Source organism: Equus quagga, chromosome 2 (assembly GCF_021613505.1).
Source record: "Equus quagga isolate Etosha38 chromosome 2, UCLA_HA_Equagga_1.0, whole genome shotgun sequence".
In the NCBI taxonomy this organism is placed as follows: Eukaryota; Metazoa; Chordata; class Mammalia; order Perissodactyla; family Equidae; genus Equus; species Equus quagga.
Genome location: NC_060268.1, coordinates 83,745,877 through 83,766,751, shown reverse-complemented (window position 1 = coordinate 83,766,751; position 20,875 = coordinate 83,745,877). Strand labels below are relative to the sequence as shown.

The 20,875-nt window shown below is 38.0% G+C and overlaps 1 long non-coding RNA gene across 1 annotated transcript in view; it reads left to right on the top strand.

Annotated features, from left to right (window-relative positions):
• Nucleotides 1-18,985, top strand: part of LOC124234791 (uncharacterized) — a 91,561-nt gene extending 72,576 nt beyond the window's left edge. Inside the window, exon 3 of the long non-coding RNA XR_006887407.1 lies at nt 18,557-18,985. This is a non-coding gene — a long non-coding RNA (uncharacterized LOC124234791). The remainder of the gene's footprint in view (nt 1-18,556) is intronic.
• Nucleotides 18,986-20,875: the final 1,890 nt, after the last annotated feature.

Genomic DNA, 20,875 nt, shown 5'->3' with positions numbered 1-20,875 from the left:
TGGGAGACAGAAATAAAAATCTCCATTCTTAAAGTCATTGCATTTGCGGCTATCTCTTTCTTCCTACACCTCCCATCTTCTTTTTAATTTGTTTACTCCTTCGTTTTGGTGGAACACATTCTCTGATAGCTTTTGAGAAAAAGTGCACGGGAGGAAAATTTTAGAGACGTATCTAAAAATGCCCTTATTCTAGCCTTTAGTTTTATAATTAGTTTGGCTGGGTATAGAAGTCTAAGTTAGAAATCATTTGCCTTCAGAATTTTGAAATTTTTACCCCAGAGAATAAATTTCCAGTTCTTTTTTGATAGGATGAGGGAGGGATCTTTTTGGGCTGTGTGATCTGGGGAAAAGATGTAGAGATTTGACTTATTCTTAAACAGATTTTTCAACCAATTTTCCTTATTTTACTCTTCTGCCTTTCCCTCACTTCCACACTATTGTTTTCAGAAATTCTTGGTACCTGGGCCAGCCTGGTGGTGCAGAGGTTAGGTTCACACATTCTGCTTCAGTGGCCCATGGTTTTCTGGTTTGGATCCCGGGTGCAGACCCATGCACCACTTGTCAAGCCATGCTGTGGCAGGCGTCCCATATATAAAATAGAGGAAGATGGGCACAGATGTTAGCTCAGGGCTAGTCTTCCTCAGCAAAAAAAGGACGATTGGCAGCTGATGTTAGCTCAGGGCTGATCTTCCTTGGGGGAACAAAAAAAAGAAATACTTGGTGCCACCCAAATTTGCATCCTTGGAAATTTTTCCATGTAATTTGCGTTGGTTCGCAGATTCCCCGATGCTTGTCTTATGATTCATTTTTCTGGGATCTGATAATGTAGTTACCATTATTCCACCTGCTTTCCAGATTCAAAAGTCTTTCTCCTTCTCCTTGTATGTCTTTAAAAAAAATCCTTTTCTAGAATTTGGTGGGTTGGAGAAAATAGTGAAAGTATATGTGTATACTCATGTGATAACATTTGCTTAGGATTTTGGAATGATTCTTCATTTTCTTGCTGCTAGATTTTTGCTGTACTATAATTGTAAATATTTTATTGTTCAACTGTAGAGTTAAAAACATATTCAAAGACTGTTTTCTTAATGAAATAACAAAAACATTTGAAAGTATAAACTTTTCAGTTCATGTTCTGCTTCCCTCTTTCCACTTTCTGGTTGAGAAAAAAGAACTTGGAGAATTGTTGCATTCCTGAAGTCGGGGATCTTGAACATTTAATGAAGATCAATATTTTATTCTTCTAGTCCTGGAGAGTACTTTTTTGGTTGTGTGATGCATTTGAACAGATCATACTATTCTCTCATCTTCTCTCTTTTGACCATAGCATACGAATTTGCAAAAATGGATGAGATTGGGGCTGCTGTCCTGGATTTTGGAATTAAGTGAAATGAGAACTGGGAATACCATAATCAAAAGTCCGACCTCAGAAGTAATGCTAACTTCTCTATTGACATAGTGAACTGCAGACTCAACAACACTCTGCCTTTCTCTTCAGGAGCCAATGTGCCTTCTCCAAAAATAGCGCACGGGCTCGACAAGGTCCCAGTATTTGGGATGCCTATCAGGCCTTTTGGTGACCAAAGCATTTGTGGGATGGTTTAGGGGTACTAGAATTTCAGGATGGGAGGAGATTTTAGAGGATGTCTGATCTAGCTGCCGTCAAATGCTGAGATAATATCTACCACATGAATGTCAAGACATTTTATGGATGAAGATTGAAGACTTCCAGTGAAAATACATTCCTGAGAATAGCCAAGCGGAAGTCATCTATGAAGACCACAGATTCCCCTTCCTAGGCTGCCATTCTCTCTCCTGACACCCTAAACAGTGGTCTCCTGCTCTTGAGGTGCCCACTGAGCCATCTAAGTAAAAGATAAGAGCATCAGTTGTTACCACTCTGTGGGTCATATGCATTTTAATTAGGGCTTCCAGAATCCTGAGCAAATATAGGAGATGGAAATACACATACCTATTAATAGTGGCTCGTCAGCCAAATGGAGTTAATACTGCCTACAATGAAGAGTTGTCTAAAGAGTTAAAGAGAATAAATAAAAACTGCCTAGCAGGGGGCCTGGTAGCTGACACTATTGTGAAGGGAGAAGATTGTGGCAGAAATCTTACCTGCTTTCTCATGCATCTGCTTGCATCGGCTTCTGCCTGCTTGCAAGGCTACCCCTGCCACAAAGGGAAAATTATCAACCCAAATTGCGATGCATCAGTTGATTTGAGCCTCAGAAATACTCCTGGATTCCTGAGCTACCTGAAATTGTGTATTTATTATTAACCTGCTTGGCAGAATAAAGCCTCGTTTCATCCTAGGCATAGTGGAATCCTGATGGAGAAGAATTCTACCAGGTGAGTGGCAGGGTGCAGGCTTGGCTGAGCAAATGCAAGAGTGTGTATTTTAATTAGTCTTTAGAATTTTTTTTTTTACGGGTACAGGAAAAACAACAAAAACGTTAGACACTTGAAATCAGGTTGTTATATTTTGGGGAAAAAAAGCCAAGTAAAAAGAGAGGCCAAAAAGTGTTCAGAAATTTTATTTTATTTGCTCCAGAGGTATCTGCATATTTACATGGAGTGGATAAGAGAATATCTTATGAAACCTGCTATAGATTGAATGTTTGCATCCTCCCCAAATTCAGACTTTGACATGCTAAATCTCAATGTGATGGTATTAAGAGATGAGGCCTTTGGGAGATGACTAAGTCAAGATAGGAGCCCTTACGAAGTGGGATTAGTGCCTTTATAAAAGAGACCCCCGAGAGCTCCCTCATCCCATCCACCATATGAGGACACAGGGAGTAGACAGCCGTCCGTGAACCAGGAATCAGGCTCTCACCAGACACGGAATTTGCCGGCATCTTGATCTTATACTTTTCAGCTTCCAGAACTGTGAGAAATAAATTTCTTTTGTTTATAAGCCACCTAGTCCATGGTATTCTGTAACAATAGTCCAAATGGACTAAGACAATACCCAAAAGTGCATAGAGCATAGCAATATTTCCAGAAATCTTATCCTATTCTTATTCTTTTATATTCATATCCTAAATCACCTAGAAATTACTATTAGATGAAAGCAAAACTGGAAACTATGATTTTGTAGATATTTTAAAAGAAATGAATGTTCTAGTTATTAAATAGAGGTGGCTATTTGAAAATTAATCATCTTCGTCTTTCAGAATTTGACCCAGTAACACTAGCCCATTTACAAGTAGGGAAAATAGACTTTAAATTTTATTTAGAGGAAGGAGAGACTACGTTTTAGAAGGTTCATTCTCTAGTTTTCAAAGAATATTTAAGGATGTGGAGAAGTAATTTACAAATTAAGCAAAATAAATCAGCTTAATTTTTAGAATATGATTCCAATTTTGTCAAGAATCTTCATTTATATATGAGCATAGGACAAAAAACTGAGAGTTTATGCTACAAAATGTCTACGATGGCTTTGACAAATGTTTTGTTTTTATACTTTTTTTGGTATTTGTTATACTTTCTGCAGGGAATTTGTTTCTCTTTATGATCAAGAAAAAAATATTATTTAGAAGAGGATTTGCTCTCTCAGTTTCTGCATCCATCTCCAAACATTTTATTTTTTCATTTTAAGTTAGATCTCGATTTTTATTAAATTAGAAACATTTTGGGCCTGCCCCGTGGCTGAGTGGTTGAGTTCGTGCACTGTGCTTCTGTGGCCCAGGGTTTCACCGGTTCAGATCCCGGGTGCGGACATGGCACTGCTCATCACGCCACGCTGAGGTGGCGTCCCACATGCCACAAGCAGAGGTGCCTACAACTAGAATATACAACTATGTGCTGGGGGTCTTTTGGGAGAAGAAGAAGAAGGAAAAAGAAAAGAAGATTGACAACAGATGTTAGCTCAGATACCAATCTTTTTTTAAAAAAAAAGAAACATTTGCACAAAGTCATCACAAGTTGTCCCCTGCTTTTGTAAACTCTTTTTTGAATGACACCTATTCTATTAAATTATTCATTTCTTAAAATAAGAGCCAACTCAACGCAAAGGAACATCCCATTGGATCAGATAACAAACTTCATTTTTTTTACTGACTTTTATGAAAATAACTCTGGCTCCAGCTTCAGAAGGCCTGGGTTCGTGTCTAGTTTCCTCACATAATAATATGTGAACTTGTTCAAGTTGCCTTCCCTCATTAACCAATGATAAAGGGCTAAGTAATCACAAGGCGTTTCATTAAAAAATGCTTTATAGTTAAATTTGTTGTTTTCAAATGGCTCCTCCACTCATTCTAATTAGAGCAGCTTGAGTATCATGCTTCCAAAGCAGAACGCTTTAAGTCACGTTTACTTACTCTTTCTCTCACAGACTGACATGCCGACACATATACCACTCCCTTCTACATTCGTTTCTGAAAACTTAACTCTAGGGTGACACAAGTTGCCACTTACTAATAGGTGCATGTTGGGTGCAAGGATGAGCATCTTGAAGAACTAGATGGAAACTTGGTTGGAAAAGCACAGGAACCATCTAAGTGAGAAACAGCTGAATTGGGACAAGGACACAGAGTGAAAACTCAACTGGGTCTGTGCAAGGGGCAAGAAGACTGGCTTCAATTCACACCATCAACCCAATTTCCTTGCTGTTGTGTGGATATAAAGGCCACCTCTGAGAATGGTGCACAAGGGTCCCTGGGGGCGGGGGGAGAAAGGGCTGAAATCCTACCTGGTTGCCTGTGGCTGTGCTTGTGAGAAGGGTCACATTTTCCTAATTTGTATGAAGGTATCAGATGGATTAGGGGTGGAGCTAGTCTAAATTTCAGCAAAAACTACTGTGGGTAAATATTAAGTCACTGGCTAAGAGCTGATTTTTTATAGATAAGGCAGGGACATAAATGCCTAAATTATAGCAGGGGCTTAGATTAGATCAAGGAGCTTCTGTAAGAAATGACGGACTGCTGTCTTTCTAAGATGGTTCTAGATCAGCAATAATGCCAGCTTTAGTGACCCAACAGACTTCTATAAGATCATGGAGTCATTCCAACAGAACTCAAGTGTCTTGTTGGCTTAACCAGAAACTAAATGGTGCTCATATTGAGACAGAGTAAAACATATTATTGACAATTCATGTGTATAAAGGTTCTGAGATTTAGTGACTCTGAAATACCGTGACAAATGGGTAAAATATAAAAGAAAATATGAACAGATACTATTAACACTGAATCTCACTTGGCTTTCATGAGAGGGGTCTGGCAGAGCTTCCTCCTTACCACGGGTCTAACATCCTTGCCACTGTCCCTTTGCCCAATTACTATCTGCCTCCACTCTTTAAAAAACGTCCTTGATATGCTTTAGTTAGGAAGCAGACAAGATAAGGTCAAACAAAAGTCAGAGTAAGGTGGGATGCAATTCTTCTTCTTATGCATTCCAAATTACTAGGGAACGTAAGGGTTAACTATAAAGTATTCCACCTTGAACCCCCGCGCTCTCTTTATCTAGCACACCATAATAAAAGATCAAGAGTTCCTGCTTATTATCTTATTTTTTCCTGCTTGCTCCACCAGGCTAAGGCCCAGTCTGGTTATGGATTAACACGGTGATCAATAGTAAGCCTGCTGTCTCTCTCTCGGCAGGGGAAAATGAACTCAAAATGCAGTCAAACTCTTATTGATCAAGGATATAGGTCTCACTTTCATTACCTCTGTCTCCTGATAACCCACAAATAATGTGATGAGTTGCTAATCTCTCTGATTTTCAATGGACCCTTCACCCCTCTTGTCTGCACACTGCAGTTTTTATTTTCATTGGGATCCACACTCTGTGTAATTCATGTGGCACTCACTCTCACTCTCTTACTGTCAGACCTGGTCAATCAGAGCTAATAATATCACTCTTCACTGAGGATGGTGGCTCCAGCGAGTTGAAAGTATAAAGTCTCCGAACATGGCCAGGAAACGTGACGTGCAGCCTACCTCTTTCGGGGACAGAGAGATGTGATGTCTGCTTGGTGAAGCAACACTCAAATTGGTAGCAACCTTCTCAGGATCTGACTTGCTTTTACCAAAGTAGCTCCTGACTTTACAAATTTAACCATTCAAGTGTTTTGTAGGGCAAATCCTATCTTGGCTTCTGCTTCTCAGAGGACCTGAACTGATGTAGAACCTGAACTTTTTTACCAATATGCATATTGGCCCTCAATGTAGGCATGGGCAGTGGTAGAGGGGAGGGTCCTCTCACCTTGGTATCTAAATGACCCCAGAAGGTTTCCGTTAAATAGCTGTAGAATATACCATGGGATAAGCCAAGAAAAATGAGGATATTTGAAATAGGATACTTGTTGCTTTCTTTAATTAAAGGTAGTGTGGTATGACAGAAACGGCATGGCTTTTGAGTCGAAAGCCTTAATTTCAGAGTCTTGGACTTTCTGCTAACTCAGATAGAGAAAAGAGGATGTTGTGCTTGTCAAAAATAGATCACTTCACTTTTGTCTAGAAAATTCTAATGTGCTTTAAGTTATGAGATGAAACCAAATCAGAGTTTTAACTCAGTTTTCTTCAGAAAATAATTACTTTCAGAAGTACAGTTCCTGTTCACCTTCTTAATAACTTATCATGGCTTTATAACCTTTTTTTTGGGTCTGAATCTTATTGCTTTTCTCAAAGCAAAGTAAAAAAAGAAAATCCGACTTTCACAGTGTGTCATGTCAGTCATACAAGTTAAGCATCGGCTTATAAGAGATCCTCAAGTATAAAATGGCATCGAACACGGGTATAAGAATGACTGGACTGAAATTTATGATTTTCCTCAGCCAAATTATTAGAGCTAAATTAAAGCTAGCAACAGTTGCTTTACCTGTCTGATATAAAAGCAGAGAAAATGCTCAACTAATTGAATCACTCCTGTGAGGAAAGTTGTAATATTTCCTGCTGCCAATCTGGTTAAAACAAATCGCAATGACACAAATAACGTGCTCACTCTTGGAGAAAATACCAGAGGACCAACAGCAACTGAGCTAATGAAATAATCTGCTTCCATTCAGCCCGTAGGGTCTGAATGGTGTTTTCCAGCTCCAATCCAAACAATTTGTACACCTGTTGAAGAGAAAATAAAATATGACAGTGGTACAAAGTCCGGGGGATTAGCGTGATTTGCGCTGAGCTCTTAAAGCTGAGGTAATTGTAGGTCTCATTTTCTTCTTTTGTTCTGCGGAGCAGCATTGGAAATTCGACAAGGAAGTCCTCTTCTCCCATTTTTTCTAAGTAACTGGGTGGAAATTTCGCCAGATTTCCACCTTCCCTGTCTGCTGTGTCTCCTTTGAAATGCCCTGGTTTCATTTGGCTTTGGGGAATGAGAAAAAGGGAGCACCAATCAAGTGTAGACTTGACTTGGCAGATTCTGGAGTTACCTTGGCATCATGCTTTTTACCTCTTGTTCTAAAATCTGGAGATCAAAAGACCAGGAGAATGAGAGGAAAGCATACGTGGTTTAGGCTGTCGAGATAGCTTCCACTGCTTTTCATAAATGTGGAAGAAGAAGGCACTCAGCAAGCCCTTGTCCCTGCTCAGGGTCTGCGTGTTCCCGTGGTGTGCAGTGTCATATACATTCAGGCTCTGATTTGCTATACTTCTCAAGCTGAACGTGCGCTACTGAATACCTTTGATGTTGCCATAATTGTGTGTGTGATCTTCAATCATGGATGTCATCAAATTTTATTAAACTTAATATAGATAAAACCAAGACATTATTGATTAGTTCTGCCATGTAAACCTCCCAGGCTTCCTCTTAGAGTGGTTTTCTTCTGGGGAAGCTGTCTTTATCCTTTCGATAATACTCATGCCCTCGGAGCCACTGTGGCTTCTGAATTTTCTTTTGAAGCCCACATCAATCATATAATTAAGACGTCTTAAGACAACTGCAGCAACCTCGCCATATTGCGAGGCGTGCTCTCTGGTCCGCTGCTGCAATTTTAATTCATGCCCGTCTTTCATGTGGGCATAATTACTGCTGTTCTTTGTTTAGGGTTGTTTTGTGGCATTTTTCTCGTTGATCCAGATTTAACCAGATAGACTCCTGTTTGGGTTTAAACTTTCCTATCTTATTAATAAGATTAATTTGATTCTGACAAAGTAAGCCACAATCATTTTCCCCTTTCTAGATATCTTCTCAGCCATGCTCTCCATAAATGATGTCTGGTGGTGTCCAAATGATGCCAAATATTCGGATGGAAAATGAAGAATGTGGACAAACTTCCAGATGTCCCAGATGACTAGATATTTGGTATCATGTAGGCATAACCATCCAGATCACTGGCTTTTTTAAAAAAAGTTATTTTTCATCTCGGTGTTTTGGAGTTAGGCAAACACATGCAATTTCCAACTTGTATCACTCTGTCCTTTTTTTCTTTCACACTATTACCAAAGCTTGTGGTCTCTGCTTTTCTCCCCTTTCTCCTTCCCTGTATTCATATTGCACATCCAATCTTAACATCTACCATAAAATCATGGCCTAGAAGGTGGGGAGGGGCAGTGTAGGGGCATAGTTTTTGGGAGTAAGATCTGAGCAGAGTGGTAGTCCTGGCTGGGTTGCTAATTAGCTCTTTTTCTGTGGTATGGCATACAACTTTGGATTTCAACCAGGTATCTGCATTTCTCGAAAAGAACTAGACCTACTTTCAGGTGAAAATATTGATCCCCCTGAAGAAAAAGCCTTTAGTTTTTGTTTGTCAGCTTTCTGCTGAACTTGAAAAAAAATCTCACTCTTAAAATATAAGCAGCAGATTAATAACCTTTTTCTTCTTCATATCTAGTGTTTCAAGCATACAATTCTCGCTTAAATAAGATCATAAACTATCTTTACTATAGGTTCTTGTTAGAGAATTACCTCATGAGATATTGGCAATTCAGCATCGGCTAGAGGTTTGTTCAAACATCTCATATTCATCTAGAATGTTAGGTTGTTTTTTTTTAAGTAGCCAAGTCATTTTGCCCATCTTCTTAGAGTGATGCCTTCCCTGAGTTGCACATAAATGGTCTGAACCCAGTGACTCATGAATGTCCGCAGGGAAACATTAAGACAAAGTGTGTACTGCTTTGCTACAACTGTAGTTGAAGTTAGTGACTTTTTTCACAATAAGCTTATGAAAAGACCATGCACTACTTTCTGACTTGAGATTAGTTTCTAGAAGAAGTTTTGTCACTGAAAACTGGTGCTTGTCTTTTCTCTGAGCAGAAAAGGAAAACTGTTTGCCCAGTGCATGTCCTGTTGGACCTCAGCTACCAGAAAGCTGTCTCTAACTTGTCATTGGTACTGAGCATCTCAGGGACGTGAGAGCATCTGTTCTCTTTGCCGACTTTGGAAAAGAGGCTTTCAACCCTAGTGGCATGTTAACATTTTCTGAGCAGTTTTAAAAAAATACTGAAGCCTGAGATCCACCCCAGAAATTCTGATTTAATTGATTTTGGCTTACAGCTTATTTGGAAAATCCTTTTGGAAATTGGTGGAACAGATATACATAATAAACAAACTATATTCAATCTTATCTTCAGAATGAGATCGGAGATACATAAATATATACAGAATGCAAATAACCAAGCAAAGAAACTGGCAAGGAGGACAAGCCACTTAACCTGCCAGGCTTTGCTTCCTCATTGTAATCACCAGGGCCCCGTCTGCTGCTGGGCCTCATGGAGGTCTGGGGTTCCCCGCCAGCCTCCCTTAGTCCTCTGCCTCTCATCCGCCAATTGGCCCAATCTTCTGTACCTTGGATAATCTTTTATGCCTGCTGTTTCCATTCTCCCTTTCTCAAGGCCCTCAAATGACTTCCCATTAGCTTCTGGGTCATATTCAAATTATTACCTATTGGTTTCAAGGCCTTTAGTCAAGCAATCCCTTTTTATGTCACTTTTAATCTCTCCCCTTCCTGCTCCCTTTGTGGCTGTCAGAATCTTCACCAAGCAATCCTTGTTACTTTGTCTCTCTCTCTCTCTTATGACCACTGCTTGCTTCAGCCTACAAGGGAAAACTTTCTAGATTATGTGCACCTGACTTAGCCATCTTTCCCGCCATCCTAGTGTTGAACATTTCCCACAAACCTTGGCTACTACTGGTTTTGATAACCGTATAACCAGGTTTTGCTGGCCTGAGGAAAACCCAAAAGTCACCGGTCTGTTGTCCAGGAACCCCTCTAACTCAAACCATGTAGAGGTGACCAAACAGAGGAAGGTATTAAAAAAACAGAGATGATGTAATTTGTGTTCTCTGCACACTATCCAGGTCTGTTGGTGGTTCCCCTAAACCATTAATCAATAAATCAATTGTCTTCTCTCTCCTCTTGCATATGTTTCTTTACCAGTACTCAGTAAGTTCTTAAAATGGAAACAGAATAATCTAGTACTCTAGATTTGGGGCTAATGCAATTAATTTCTTGTTGCAAAATATTCCTTGCAAGAAGGAATGCAAGAACCAAATTGTCATTGCAACATGAATTCAGATCTTCTGAGACAGATTTCCTAGCTTTTCAATGCAATTGACAATGGGTCACCACATCTCCTGTTTTAAGTTTATTTTCTAATTGTCCATCAGATAAAAAGGGAAGAAAGAAATTCGTCTTACATATCTTGTAGCCTCTGGGCATCTTCCCCTACACAAAGCAAGCATTCGGTACATATGTTTTGGATGAAGTGAAACCATCCTCAAAGCTTTTTTATTTCTTGGACTACTAGTAACAGAGTCACTGGTTAGGGATTGTGTGTGTGAGGGAGTGTGTGTGTGTGTGTTTGTGTGTAGGGGGTGCCTTTTAAAGCTCAGGTTCTGGGGCTGTACACTAGATTTACTGAATTTTAACAAGCACTGAGGGAATTTTTATGTACATTAACATAAAAATTTAACATTTGAAAACCACTGCCTCATGATAATATTCAGATGTACTCTGTTATAAATTTTACCCAGCATTTGGAATATATTAGCTCAGATAAAATAAGTACCCAATTAAGGCCTTTTCCTACAGCTCACACTTCCACCCACATGCTACAATCTGCAGTTACCAAGACTCTAAGAAGTCAGTCTTGTACCTAAGTCTTCTGTTTGCAACATCCATCACTATAGGAGTAGAATCAGAGTCAATTTCATGTGGTCCAGCCTGCTAATGAGCTAACTTGTATCTTTAGTTCTTTTTCAGTCCTGATGTTCTATCCTTAACGGTCAAATGGAACAAATAAAACAGCATGCTACACCAAGTATTATAAACTTTTTTAATTCGCAGAGACTTCGTATTTTAAAGACAATATATGAAAATGGCAATATATTCAAATTTATACTGATTTGAAGCTATCAACCATCAACAACTATAATGCAATAAGAAATAATGTTAAGAAGGATGAGAATAGAGATTCTGACTGTCCTAATAAAATGTTCCTTTTTATGTTATTCCTGAATAACATAAAATGTAAAGCAAATGTATCATTTTTATGCCCAATGGGGCCTTTCTGGCTTGTGTTGGGCTGCTTGGGATCGCTCCACTGGGAAGAGATTAAAGTGCTATTGGGGGAAACAATGGGGAAATAAAAAAGAGCCAGAAATATCACATTCACACTCATTTACTTTTAAAATCATATTGATGATTTCACTGAAATTTTATATCCCTTAGAGAATTCTACGGCTTACATTGGAAATAGCCACCCCCTGCTTTGGCTGCCCAACCCTGGGTCCCTGGAGGACTAACTCTGTCATTGGGAATTTACATTGCATGTTGACCACCCAACTGGAAAATTCACAGTTTACTAGTGGTTTTAAACTCTGTCTAGTTGACGGGTTCTCAAAGACCTTTCATACTTTGGAGAAAGAGAAAGGCAGAACCAAATAGAGTTGCTTAAAATAAATGGTTTTGAAGTATGTTTGATGAATTGTGAACTTTTTGAGTGAGCTGCCAAATACAGGATATCTGTCTACTTATCTAGCTATTTCTGGAATGGCATGCATGTCTTGGGGTTATTGTGGACATCAATAGGGGTAATCCATTGCAAAGTGCTTAATGCTGTGCTTGGTATGTAGAAGGTACCCAAAAGATAACTCTTTCTATTATTGCTGTCTTTACTGCTATTTCTATGATTAACTATACTTTCAATATATAAAAATATACAATATACGGTGTAATTTAAAGCCAGGTTAGATTTCAAAACTGAATACTTGAAAACTTCAATGATTGGCTCCCAAGGCAATTGTTGAGAGTGTGGCGCACTCCACAGGGCCCAGCCTCGCTTGACATAATTGATAAAATCCGATGACTGCTATACCTAGAGGAGCAGGCAGAGATTTTACAAGATGGTGAAAAGGAAAAGCCATCTTTGTGTTCTGGTTCTACCTGACTTGGGGTGAGATTTCCTCTTGGTGTGAGTATTAGGCCACCAGAGGGGCAAAGCCTCCTCTCCCTGAAACACGGCCCCATGTGTAGAATGACTTTCAGTTCCAATGACTCCTTTATAGTGTTCTTTTATTTTTTTCAATGCATTGCTTTTATTTTTGTCAACAAACTGTGTCATTTATGGTAAGAAAGCTCCTGTTGTTCGGGGTCTTTATCAGAGTTCCTACAAATCAGGTTAATTGGTGATCAACAGAGCTTTTCTGCCTTTAATGAGGCCTAGTAGCCCAAGGCAAGGGCCTACCTCTTGATAAGGGACTTTCTTTTTTCTTATTCTGAACTCTTTGATCACTTAAAAAAAAAAAACCTAGGAAGAACAACCACCGGGAATGTCATTGTTTTTTAATTGCCTGATTACCAAATGTTGGAGATAAAAGATAGATGTTCTCAATTAATAACATTTACATAGATTAGCATCACTAACAAGCCTCATTAGTAGCTGCTGATTTTTGTTTAGATGGGGCCCCATGTCATTTGCTCTCTCTCTGGTTGTGCAATCGAATGCACCTTTAGTATGACAAAACATTGCCTTCTAATCTATTTCCATTAATCAAACAGTAAGACGTTTTTAATACCCAGTCAGGTTTTTAATTAATTAAAAGTTAATATTACCTAGTATAGATTTAATGAAAGGTTTCATATGTTAATAAAGTCCAGAAACTGTTTCTAAACTCTGGCTATATTTTATAGAGTGCAAACACCTTCATCGGATTAATCACAACGCAACACGTCTACATTCACATAGATGAGCACCAAGGAGATACAATCCACTTACTGAGTGCCTGCCATGTGCCTCACACTTTGCAGGGATTGTCTCCTTCATCTGTCAACAGTCCTGTGAAGGAGAGAATATAAGCATCCCCACTGTACACACGAAAAGGAAGGCTCAGAGAGTTTAGGTGAAGTGCTCAAGATCTGTTGAAGTGCTGAAGACCAAGCTCTGAGTTTAAAGTCCATGTTCAGTGCACTATGTACTGTTTTCCTTACGCATATGGGAAAAGGATTCGCTGATATTCTGAGCAGAAGCAAATGTTCAGGGTTACCTAAAACAAACCATGAGTCTCATTTTAGCCCTCATCCTTCATTTTTCAATTTATGAAAATAAATAAAAAATAAAGAACTAAAACGAATCAATAAATATGTTCTTTAAATAAAAGGATTTGAGATATCTAAGTTTATAATGATCTATGAGCATCAAAAATAAAAAAATTTGGGGCCAGCCCCGGTGTCCTAGCGGTTAAGTTCAGCATGCACTACTTTGGCAGGCCAGGTTCAATTCCTGGGTGCAGACCTATACTGCTCTGTTAGTGGCCATGCTGTGCAGGTGGCCCACATACTAAAAAATAGAGGAAGATTGGCATAGGTGTTAGCTCAGGACAGATATTCTTGAGCAAAAAAAGAAAAAAAACCACAACTAAAAATCTGAAGCTTAAAGATCACAAAATACATATACCGTAAGGGGATAGATATGCTATGTTTGTCAAAAGAGGTTTTTTCCCCCAAAATATTTTGATAAGAATATAAAATTATTCTTTTTTGCATCTTATGGGAAGAAAGTACATGTGTAATGTCATAAATATTTCAGGCAGAAACAAAACGTTTTCAGACTCTCTAAGATATCAACTTAAATTTCTTACAAAAAAGAATATGGAAGGCATAGAATGGATTAAAAAAATCAATAATTAATTAAAACTTCAAGGGAGAGACACACTTCAAAAGACTAAAGAAAGACATCCTAATACGTATCTCAATTTTTTAAAATGTTGATATTTGTAGTGCAAAAAGAGACAGGAGACAGACTTTTCCACCACTATTTTAAGAGAGTGCTAATATAAACCACTAACTCCATGTAAACATAATAAGTAAAATTTCATAAGAGACATATCAGGGAAAATTTTCCTAAAAGATTAGGTCTTTATTTTATTTTACTTGGAGTAAGACAGGTTTCTTTGCAATTAATAAGAAAAAAATGACAATTCTAAAATCCTATGGCACAATCTTATCAACATTTTCTATTTGAGTTTATAAAGCCTAGAATAAGTAGCGTAAATGAGAGGAAAGCATGTGATTCCATATAGGCATCTGGTCCATTATCCCATCATAGAGTTCAATTTAGGGTGGATACAATATGTCAGTGTATTTCCTTCATGCTTGCAGCACCTGTCAACGACACCCTGAAACAATTTTATTAATTTTCCTCTCTCCTTATTTCTCCCCGTTCCTACCACTCTATTCAACTACTCTTCTTAGGATCATTGATGAACTCCAAATGACAATATCTGACTCTCTCTTTGTCTCTCTTGACCTCTTGGCAGCATTTGGCACAACTAATCTTTCCCTCTCCTTGAAATACTTTCTTCGTTTGGCTTCTAGGCTACTGCACTCCACTGGTTCTCCTTTTCAGCCTCTTTTTTTCTGTTCCTCACCTCTAGATGTTGGTGTGCTCAATAAGAGCTCAGTCCTTAGCCCTCTTTCTTTCTATATTTACTCTCCCTATGTGATCTCATTTACTGCCACTACTCTAGGTACTATCGAAACCATCATTTCCGGGTTTTTCTCCCCAGTCTTGGCCTCTCTTCCAAGCTCCAGATGTGTTATCTAGCTGCTTAGTTTACATCTTCTCCTGCCTGTTTAACAGAGATCTCAAACTTAATATGACTAAATCACAAGTCTTGAGTTTCTGCCTCCTTCTTCAACAACCTCCCACCCCACCCTTCTCCAGTCTTCCCACTCTTAATAAATGACACCACAACCCACCCAATGGATCATAAATAATAAGTCATCCTTGATTCTCCCCACTTCTCACTTTCTCCATATCCAGTCCATCAACAAGCCCTATCCAGTCTGCCTTCAAAATACACCCAGACTTGGATCACTTCTTGGCTTCCTAAAGGCTAACTCCTCGATCTGGACCAGAACTGAACACCTGCAGTGGCTCTTTGATCTCATCTTCCAGCTTTTACTCTTATCCATCCATAGTCTTTTCTCCACATAAAAGAGGGAACTCATAGATGCAAATTGGCTCAAGTTACCTTTCAGTTCCTTCTCCAATGGCTTCCCATCCCCTGAAGAACATCTCTTTATGATGAGCTCCCCTGCCCCCAGACCCGTCCAGTTTTTTTCTCCTACTACTTGCTCAGGGGTTGCTGCTTTCTTGTCTCACAACATTCTGTGTGTTGCTCAAACTGACCAACCACTGCTCAGGCTGATCTTGTGGTTCTTCTTGCTCACTCTCTCCTTCCATTTAGAAATCTGCTCACTCCCTCAGAGATTCCTCAGACCATTTTCTCTCTTTTTCTTTTTCAGCTTAACTGAGATATAATTGACATAAAAAGTTGTGTAAGTTTAAGGTGTGCAACATGTTGATTCGATAAATGTATATATTTCAAAATGATTACCACCATAGTGTTAGCGAACACCTCCATCATGTCACATAATTACCATTTCCTCTATGTGGAGAGAACATTTAAGATCCACTCTCTTAGCAATTTTCAAGTGTTATTAACTATAATCACCCTACTGTACATTAGATCACCAGAACTTATTCATCTTATAACTGGAATTTTGTACCCTTGAACAACATCATCTCCCCATTTCCCCCACCCCCAAGCTCTTGATAACCACGACTCATCTCTCTGTTTCTATGAGTTCAGCTTTTTTTAGATTCCACATGTAAATGATATCATACAGTGTTTCTCTTTCTCTGTCTGACTTATTTCACTCAGCATTATGACCTCAAGTTTCATCCATGTTGTTGCAAATAGCAGGATTTCCTTCTTTCTCATGGCTGAATAATATTCCATTGTTGATGGACACTTAGATTGTCTCCATATCTTGGCTATTGTGAATAATGCTGCATGAACATGGGAGTGCAGGTACCCCTTTGAGATCTTGTTTTCATTTCCTTTGTATATATAACCAGAAGTGGGATTTCTGGGTCATATGTTAGTTCTATTTTTAATTTTTTGAGGAACCTTCATACTGCTTTCCATAGTGGCTGCACAAATTTACATTAATGCCAACAGTTCACAAGGCCAGATCATTTCCCCTTTATTCCACCCCTTACTGTGCTTCATTTTCTTTATGATATTTATCACTATGCTACTTTTTTGTTTAGTCTTATAACTCTAGTACCTAAAACAGTGTCTGGCAATAGTATATGCAAAATAAATATACCTTCAATGAATAACTGAATTATCACCAAGTTTGAGATGAAGAAATTAATATACACAGAGATTGAAACCTCCCTGAAGTTCTATGATTGGGGGAGCTTACTATGTACCTACCTCTTCTGTCTTGGAGGGCTCCATTTAAGCCCTTGATAGTGGCTGAGGTGCTGCATACCCCAGAAAGAGTCCCTGAAGCTGCCTTCACAGCCCCGGAGACCACTTGGGCTGTGCTTTCTGCCCCTCCATTTCAAACCCTCTTGTATTTGTGATGCTGTGAACCTGGTTTCTCTTTTCTGCCTAGTCAGATGAGCAACAACCCTGCTCGATAAACAGGTCAGATTCCCAGGAGGGCAGTTCAGACTTGTTAGACTTAGTCATTCTGTGTGTCTTTCTGCCTGGCTTTTACATTTCCATATGGTTAGACTTGTACATTGATGGATCTCACTTCCGTTGTGTTAGAGAAATAGGATAGTACACTTGGATTTTTAACCTTCATTATAGGATTCCAATGTTAGCCTTAATTGATGGCTATGCAGTCATGATGTGGAGTCCATTTATAATGCTTTAGAACTCAATATTTCTTTATTAGTGCATACTTTGGAACATTCTTGTTCTAAATCTATCATAAAATGTGTTATTACTTATTTGCTTAAACTCTAAAAGTTTGTCCATAAGCCTAAAGCATATTTCGATTGTACATAAAAGGTAGTAGCTTTGCAGAAATTAAAAAAAATAAGAAAACTATGTATTCCAGTTAGGTCAATTTGACATTTCTGATTTGGCTTGCATTTAAAGAATAAAGTTCATGTTTTATTATGAAATAAATACATGCTCATCTTAGAAAATAAGGGAGAAAAGCAGAAAATAGAAGGATCAGTTCCATTTGGCCCCCCTCTATGTAGAGAATCACTATTGATAGGTATGTGTATTTCCACCACTTATATTTTCTATGTATTCAAAACATAATTGTGACTTTATGAGACATATATATTCTATATGAATAAAAATTTCTATTCTATAAGAATAAAAAATAACGTGTACTTTTTCTGATTATAAAAATAATGCATGATTATTGTATAAAATTTGGAAAGTAATATAACCTATAAATCTATGTTTTTAATTATAAAAGTTACACATAATCATTATAGAAAATTGGGCTATTTTATAAAAATGAACATAAAAGTCATCCAGAATTCCACTCAACAGAATAAATATATTATTTACATTTGATATATGCCATTCCAGGCATTTTATGTTGTGTATATTTATATGCATACATAACTATATATAAATAATTTAAGCTCTAGAGGAGAACATACCGTATATATGAATATTTATGCTTAAGCATCATTTGTACAGCAAAATCCATGAGTCCTACTCAAAGATGACATGAAGAAGGGCGAAATGACAGAAATATCTGCTATAGGTGGTTTGTTTGTCTTTTCCAATTAAAAAAATAAAACCAATGAAATGGCTGTAAAATGTGAAGATTAACACCACAGAAAATCATTACTTGAATTCCTTGGCAGTGAAATTAGACAGTCTGTCGTCCAGGTAATTCTATCCTGTTCTGGGGAAAATAATTTTTTTTTTTTGTCTAACAATTTTCTTGGCACATTTTCCCAAGCTGTTGAGTCATTGTTAGATTGTGGGGTTTTTTTGACCTAGATTTTTAAGAAAATGATAAAATGTATTATGTTTTTTAAAAGTTAAAAAAATCTGAGCGTCCTTTAAGGCAACAGCTACTCCTATTCATTTTTGTATTTCCAGGACTTAGCTCAAACCTGTCTTAATATATATTTATTGAAAGGAATGAGTCAAATAAAATATCATTTGTAAAGTGCTATTGATATCTTTATTGTTCTCTTTTAATGACAAAATTAAAACACACTGGTTGTGAAATTTCAAATGGTACAAATGTATTTAACTCAGAAGGTGAAAATATCTATAAAATTGGGTCATTGTGAATGCTTTTGTTTTGTTTCTTTCATTTTAGCTCTGCTATGTAACTAGAAGAGTGGACACTCCAAGAGCTCACACCTGTTTTAGTTCTGCCTGAGCAACTGGGCAGTCATGGCTACTCAAAGTTCATCAGTAGGACTTCAGAATGAACCACCAGCATTTGTATCCCACCTCCAGATCTTTGGGTTAGAGAATGGATCCCTGCTGAAACAACCGGGAAACTTCTGGCTTATTGCTTGGCCTGAAGACATACAGCTCAACCTCTTCACTTGCTTTCTGTGACCCTAAGTTTTCACTTGTACAAATACTTTCTTCCTACTAAAGAAAAACACTTTTTTTCCCCAATCAATGTGCTTCTCTGGAAAGATCATGGAATAAAGAAACAGACATAAAATCCAGCTGATATAATCACTTTGGTGGATCTTGGATTTTATGTTGGTACAATAAATCTTTTTACTTTTGATGAATGAAATAAGTAGTTTTTGTGACAGAAGTTATAGCCAGGCTCTCTATGTATTATGCAAACTTGAACATATATGTACACATCTTGACTCTTGAAATTAGCTTGCTTCTTTAATTAGTTATCTAATAAAGACAGCAGTCCTTATTCTCAGACTATAGTGTCAGAGGTGGATACAGCAAAAATCTCCTTTTCTAGTTAACATTTTATTGAATGATGAGTTGCTAAAAAAAAAAAAAAGAGCTATTTAAATTCCCTCATAAGGAAACATCAACCTGGAAAATAAAACCACGCAATCTTCTAGAGCCTCAAGGGGCTAAGTGTTTCTCCTAAGATCACTCACCCAAGATTAGGACCCAGTTCTCCTGGATCCCAGACAATTGCACTTTTGACTCCACCATTGGGCTGGTTGCATTGGTAATGGTTGATAACTAAGCTTTGACAATTCCTGAAGCCATCATCAGGGTTTTTATCATAGGCTGTGGGGACCCAAGCTAAGTATACTCATGAAACCATTTGGGAGAAGAAGAATTATACCAGCTGACAAGTTTAAGGTGGTTAAAGAAGATATTAACTTTTTAAAGTACATTCTACATTTTTCACGTTGATGTCAATAGTCAACAGATTGGACTACTTTTGTCTTCAGAAGCTATAGTTTGTTAGTTGGGCAACTAGATAAACATCTTTTTATAACTCTAGCCTCACCAACTTCTACGTGACCCTCAGTTCAATAACATTAAAGTGAGTAGTTTATAGTATTCTGTAATGCATTAATCTAGATTTATACACTCAAATAAAAAATTTGATTCAAAAGAAATCACTGAGAAACTATGATGTGTTGAGACTTATTCTGAACAAAGTGCATCAGGAGTTGAGTCTTTGAATGAGTCTTTGCTGTGGTCCTGGTTTGGACCCCCCAGTTTTTTCTCTTACTAGGTGTGTGACCTAAGAGGGTTACTCACATTTCCTAAGTCTCAGGTTCCGCACCTGAAAAGTGGGAGAGTAATGATACTCATCTCAGAGAGTCATGGTGAAGATTAAGTGAGATATAGTGTATACAATGCTTAGCACAGTTCTTTCCATATATTATTCACTCAGTAAACAGTAGCTACTAACAAATAATAATGGATGGCTCTATATAGCCCATAACTAGTATTAATATGATTAGGTATTAGGATATATGAGACAATCCAGACTGCGACTTCCTATAGAGACACTGGTGGAAAAATGCTTTAGACTGAAAACTGGTCACAGGGACCAACTTCCTGTTGACAATTATGATGGACTTTATAGGGTTAATGGATTGTGGCTGCCCCCTTTGGTATAGAATATTGAATCTTCCAGTCTATTATCTCCCTCTGTTTCTGTGTTTGAAATGTACGGAAGCTAAAATATAATTAAAATTAGCTAAAATAATTCTTATTCTTCTCTAGGCCCGGTGGCCCCCTGCTCTGCTGTGCTTCAGGTCATTAACGCCCCTGACATCCATGAATGCTCCTGGTGCACGCTTCCACCCACTTGCCTGATAAGGGTATTCAGTGATGACATTGGATTTGGAGGTTGAAAGTCTTGCCTCAGGCCTTGGAATTAGGTACATGGAAGTCACTTGAGTATGAAATTCTTTAAAGTCTTTCAATGTATTTATTCATTAGCTTTGGATGTTTGCAAAAACATTGCTAATATGGTAAGTTTTTTAGAAATTCAGTACACTTTTAAAAACATGGCTATGAATATCATGCAATTAAAACAAACGGAATCACTCAGAATGTTGAGAAATGATCCCAACAAAATAAAAAGTTTTAATTTCATCGGGGAATTTCTAATTAATGATGTTTGAGTGGGTTTTAAATTCCCTGACCACATTCCTACTATCCTTACTCACCACTTGGGGAA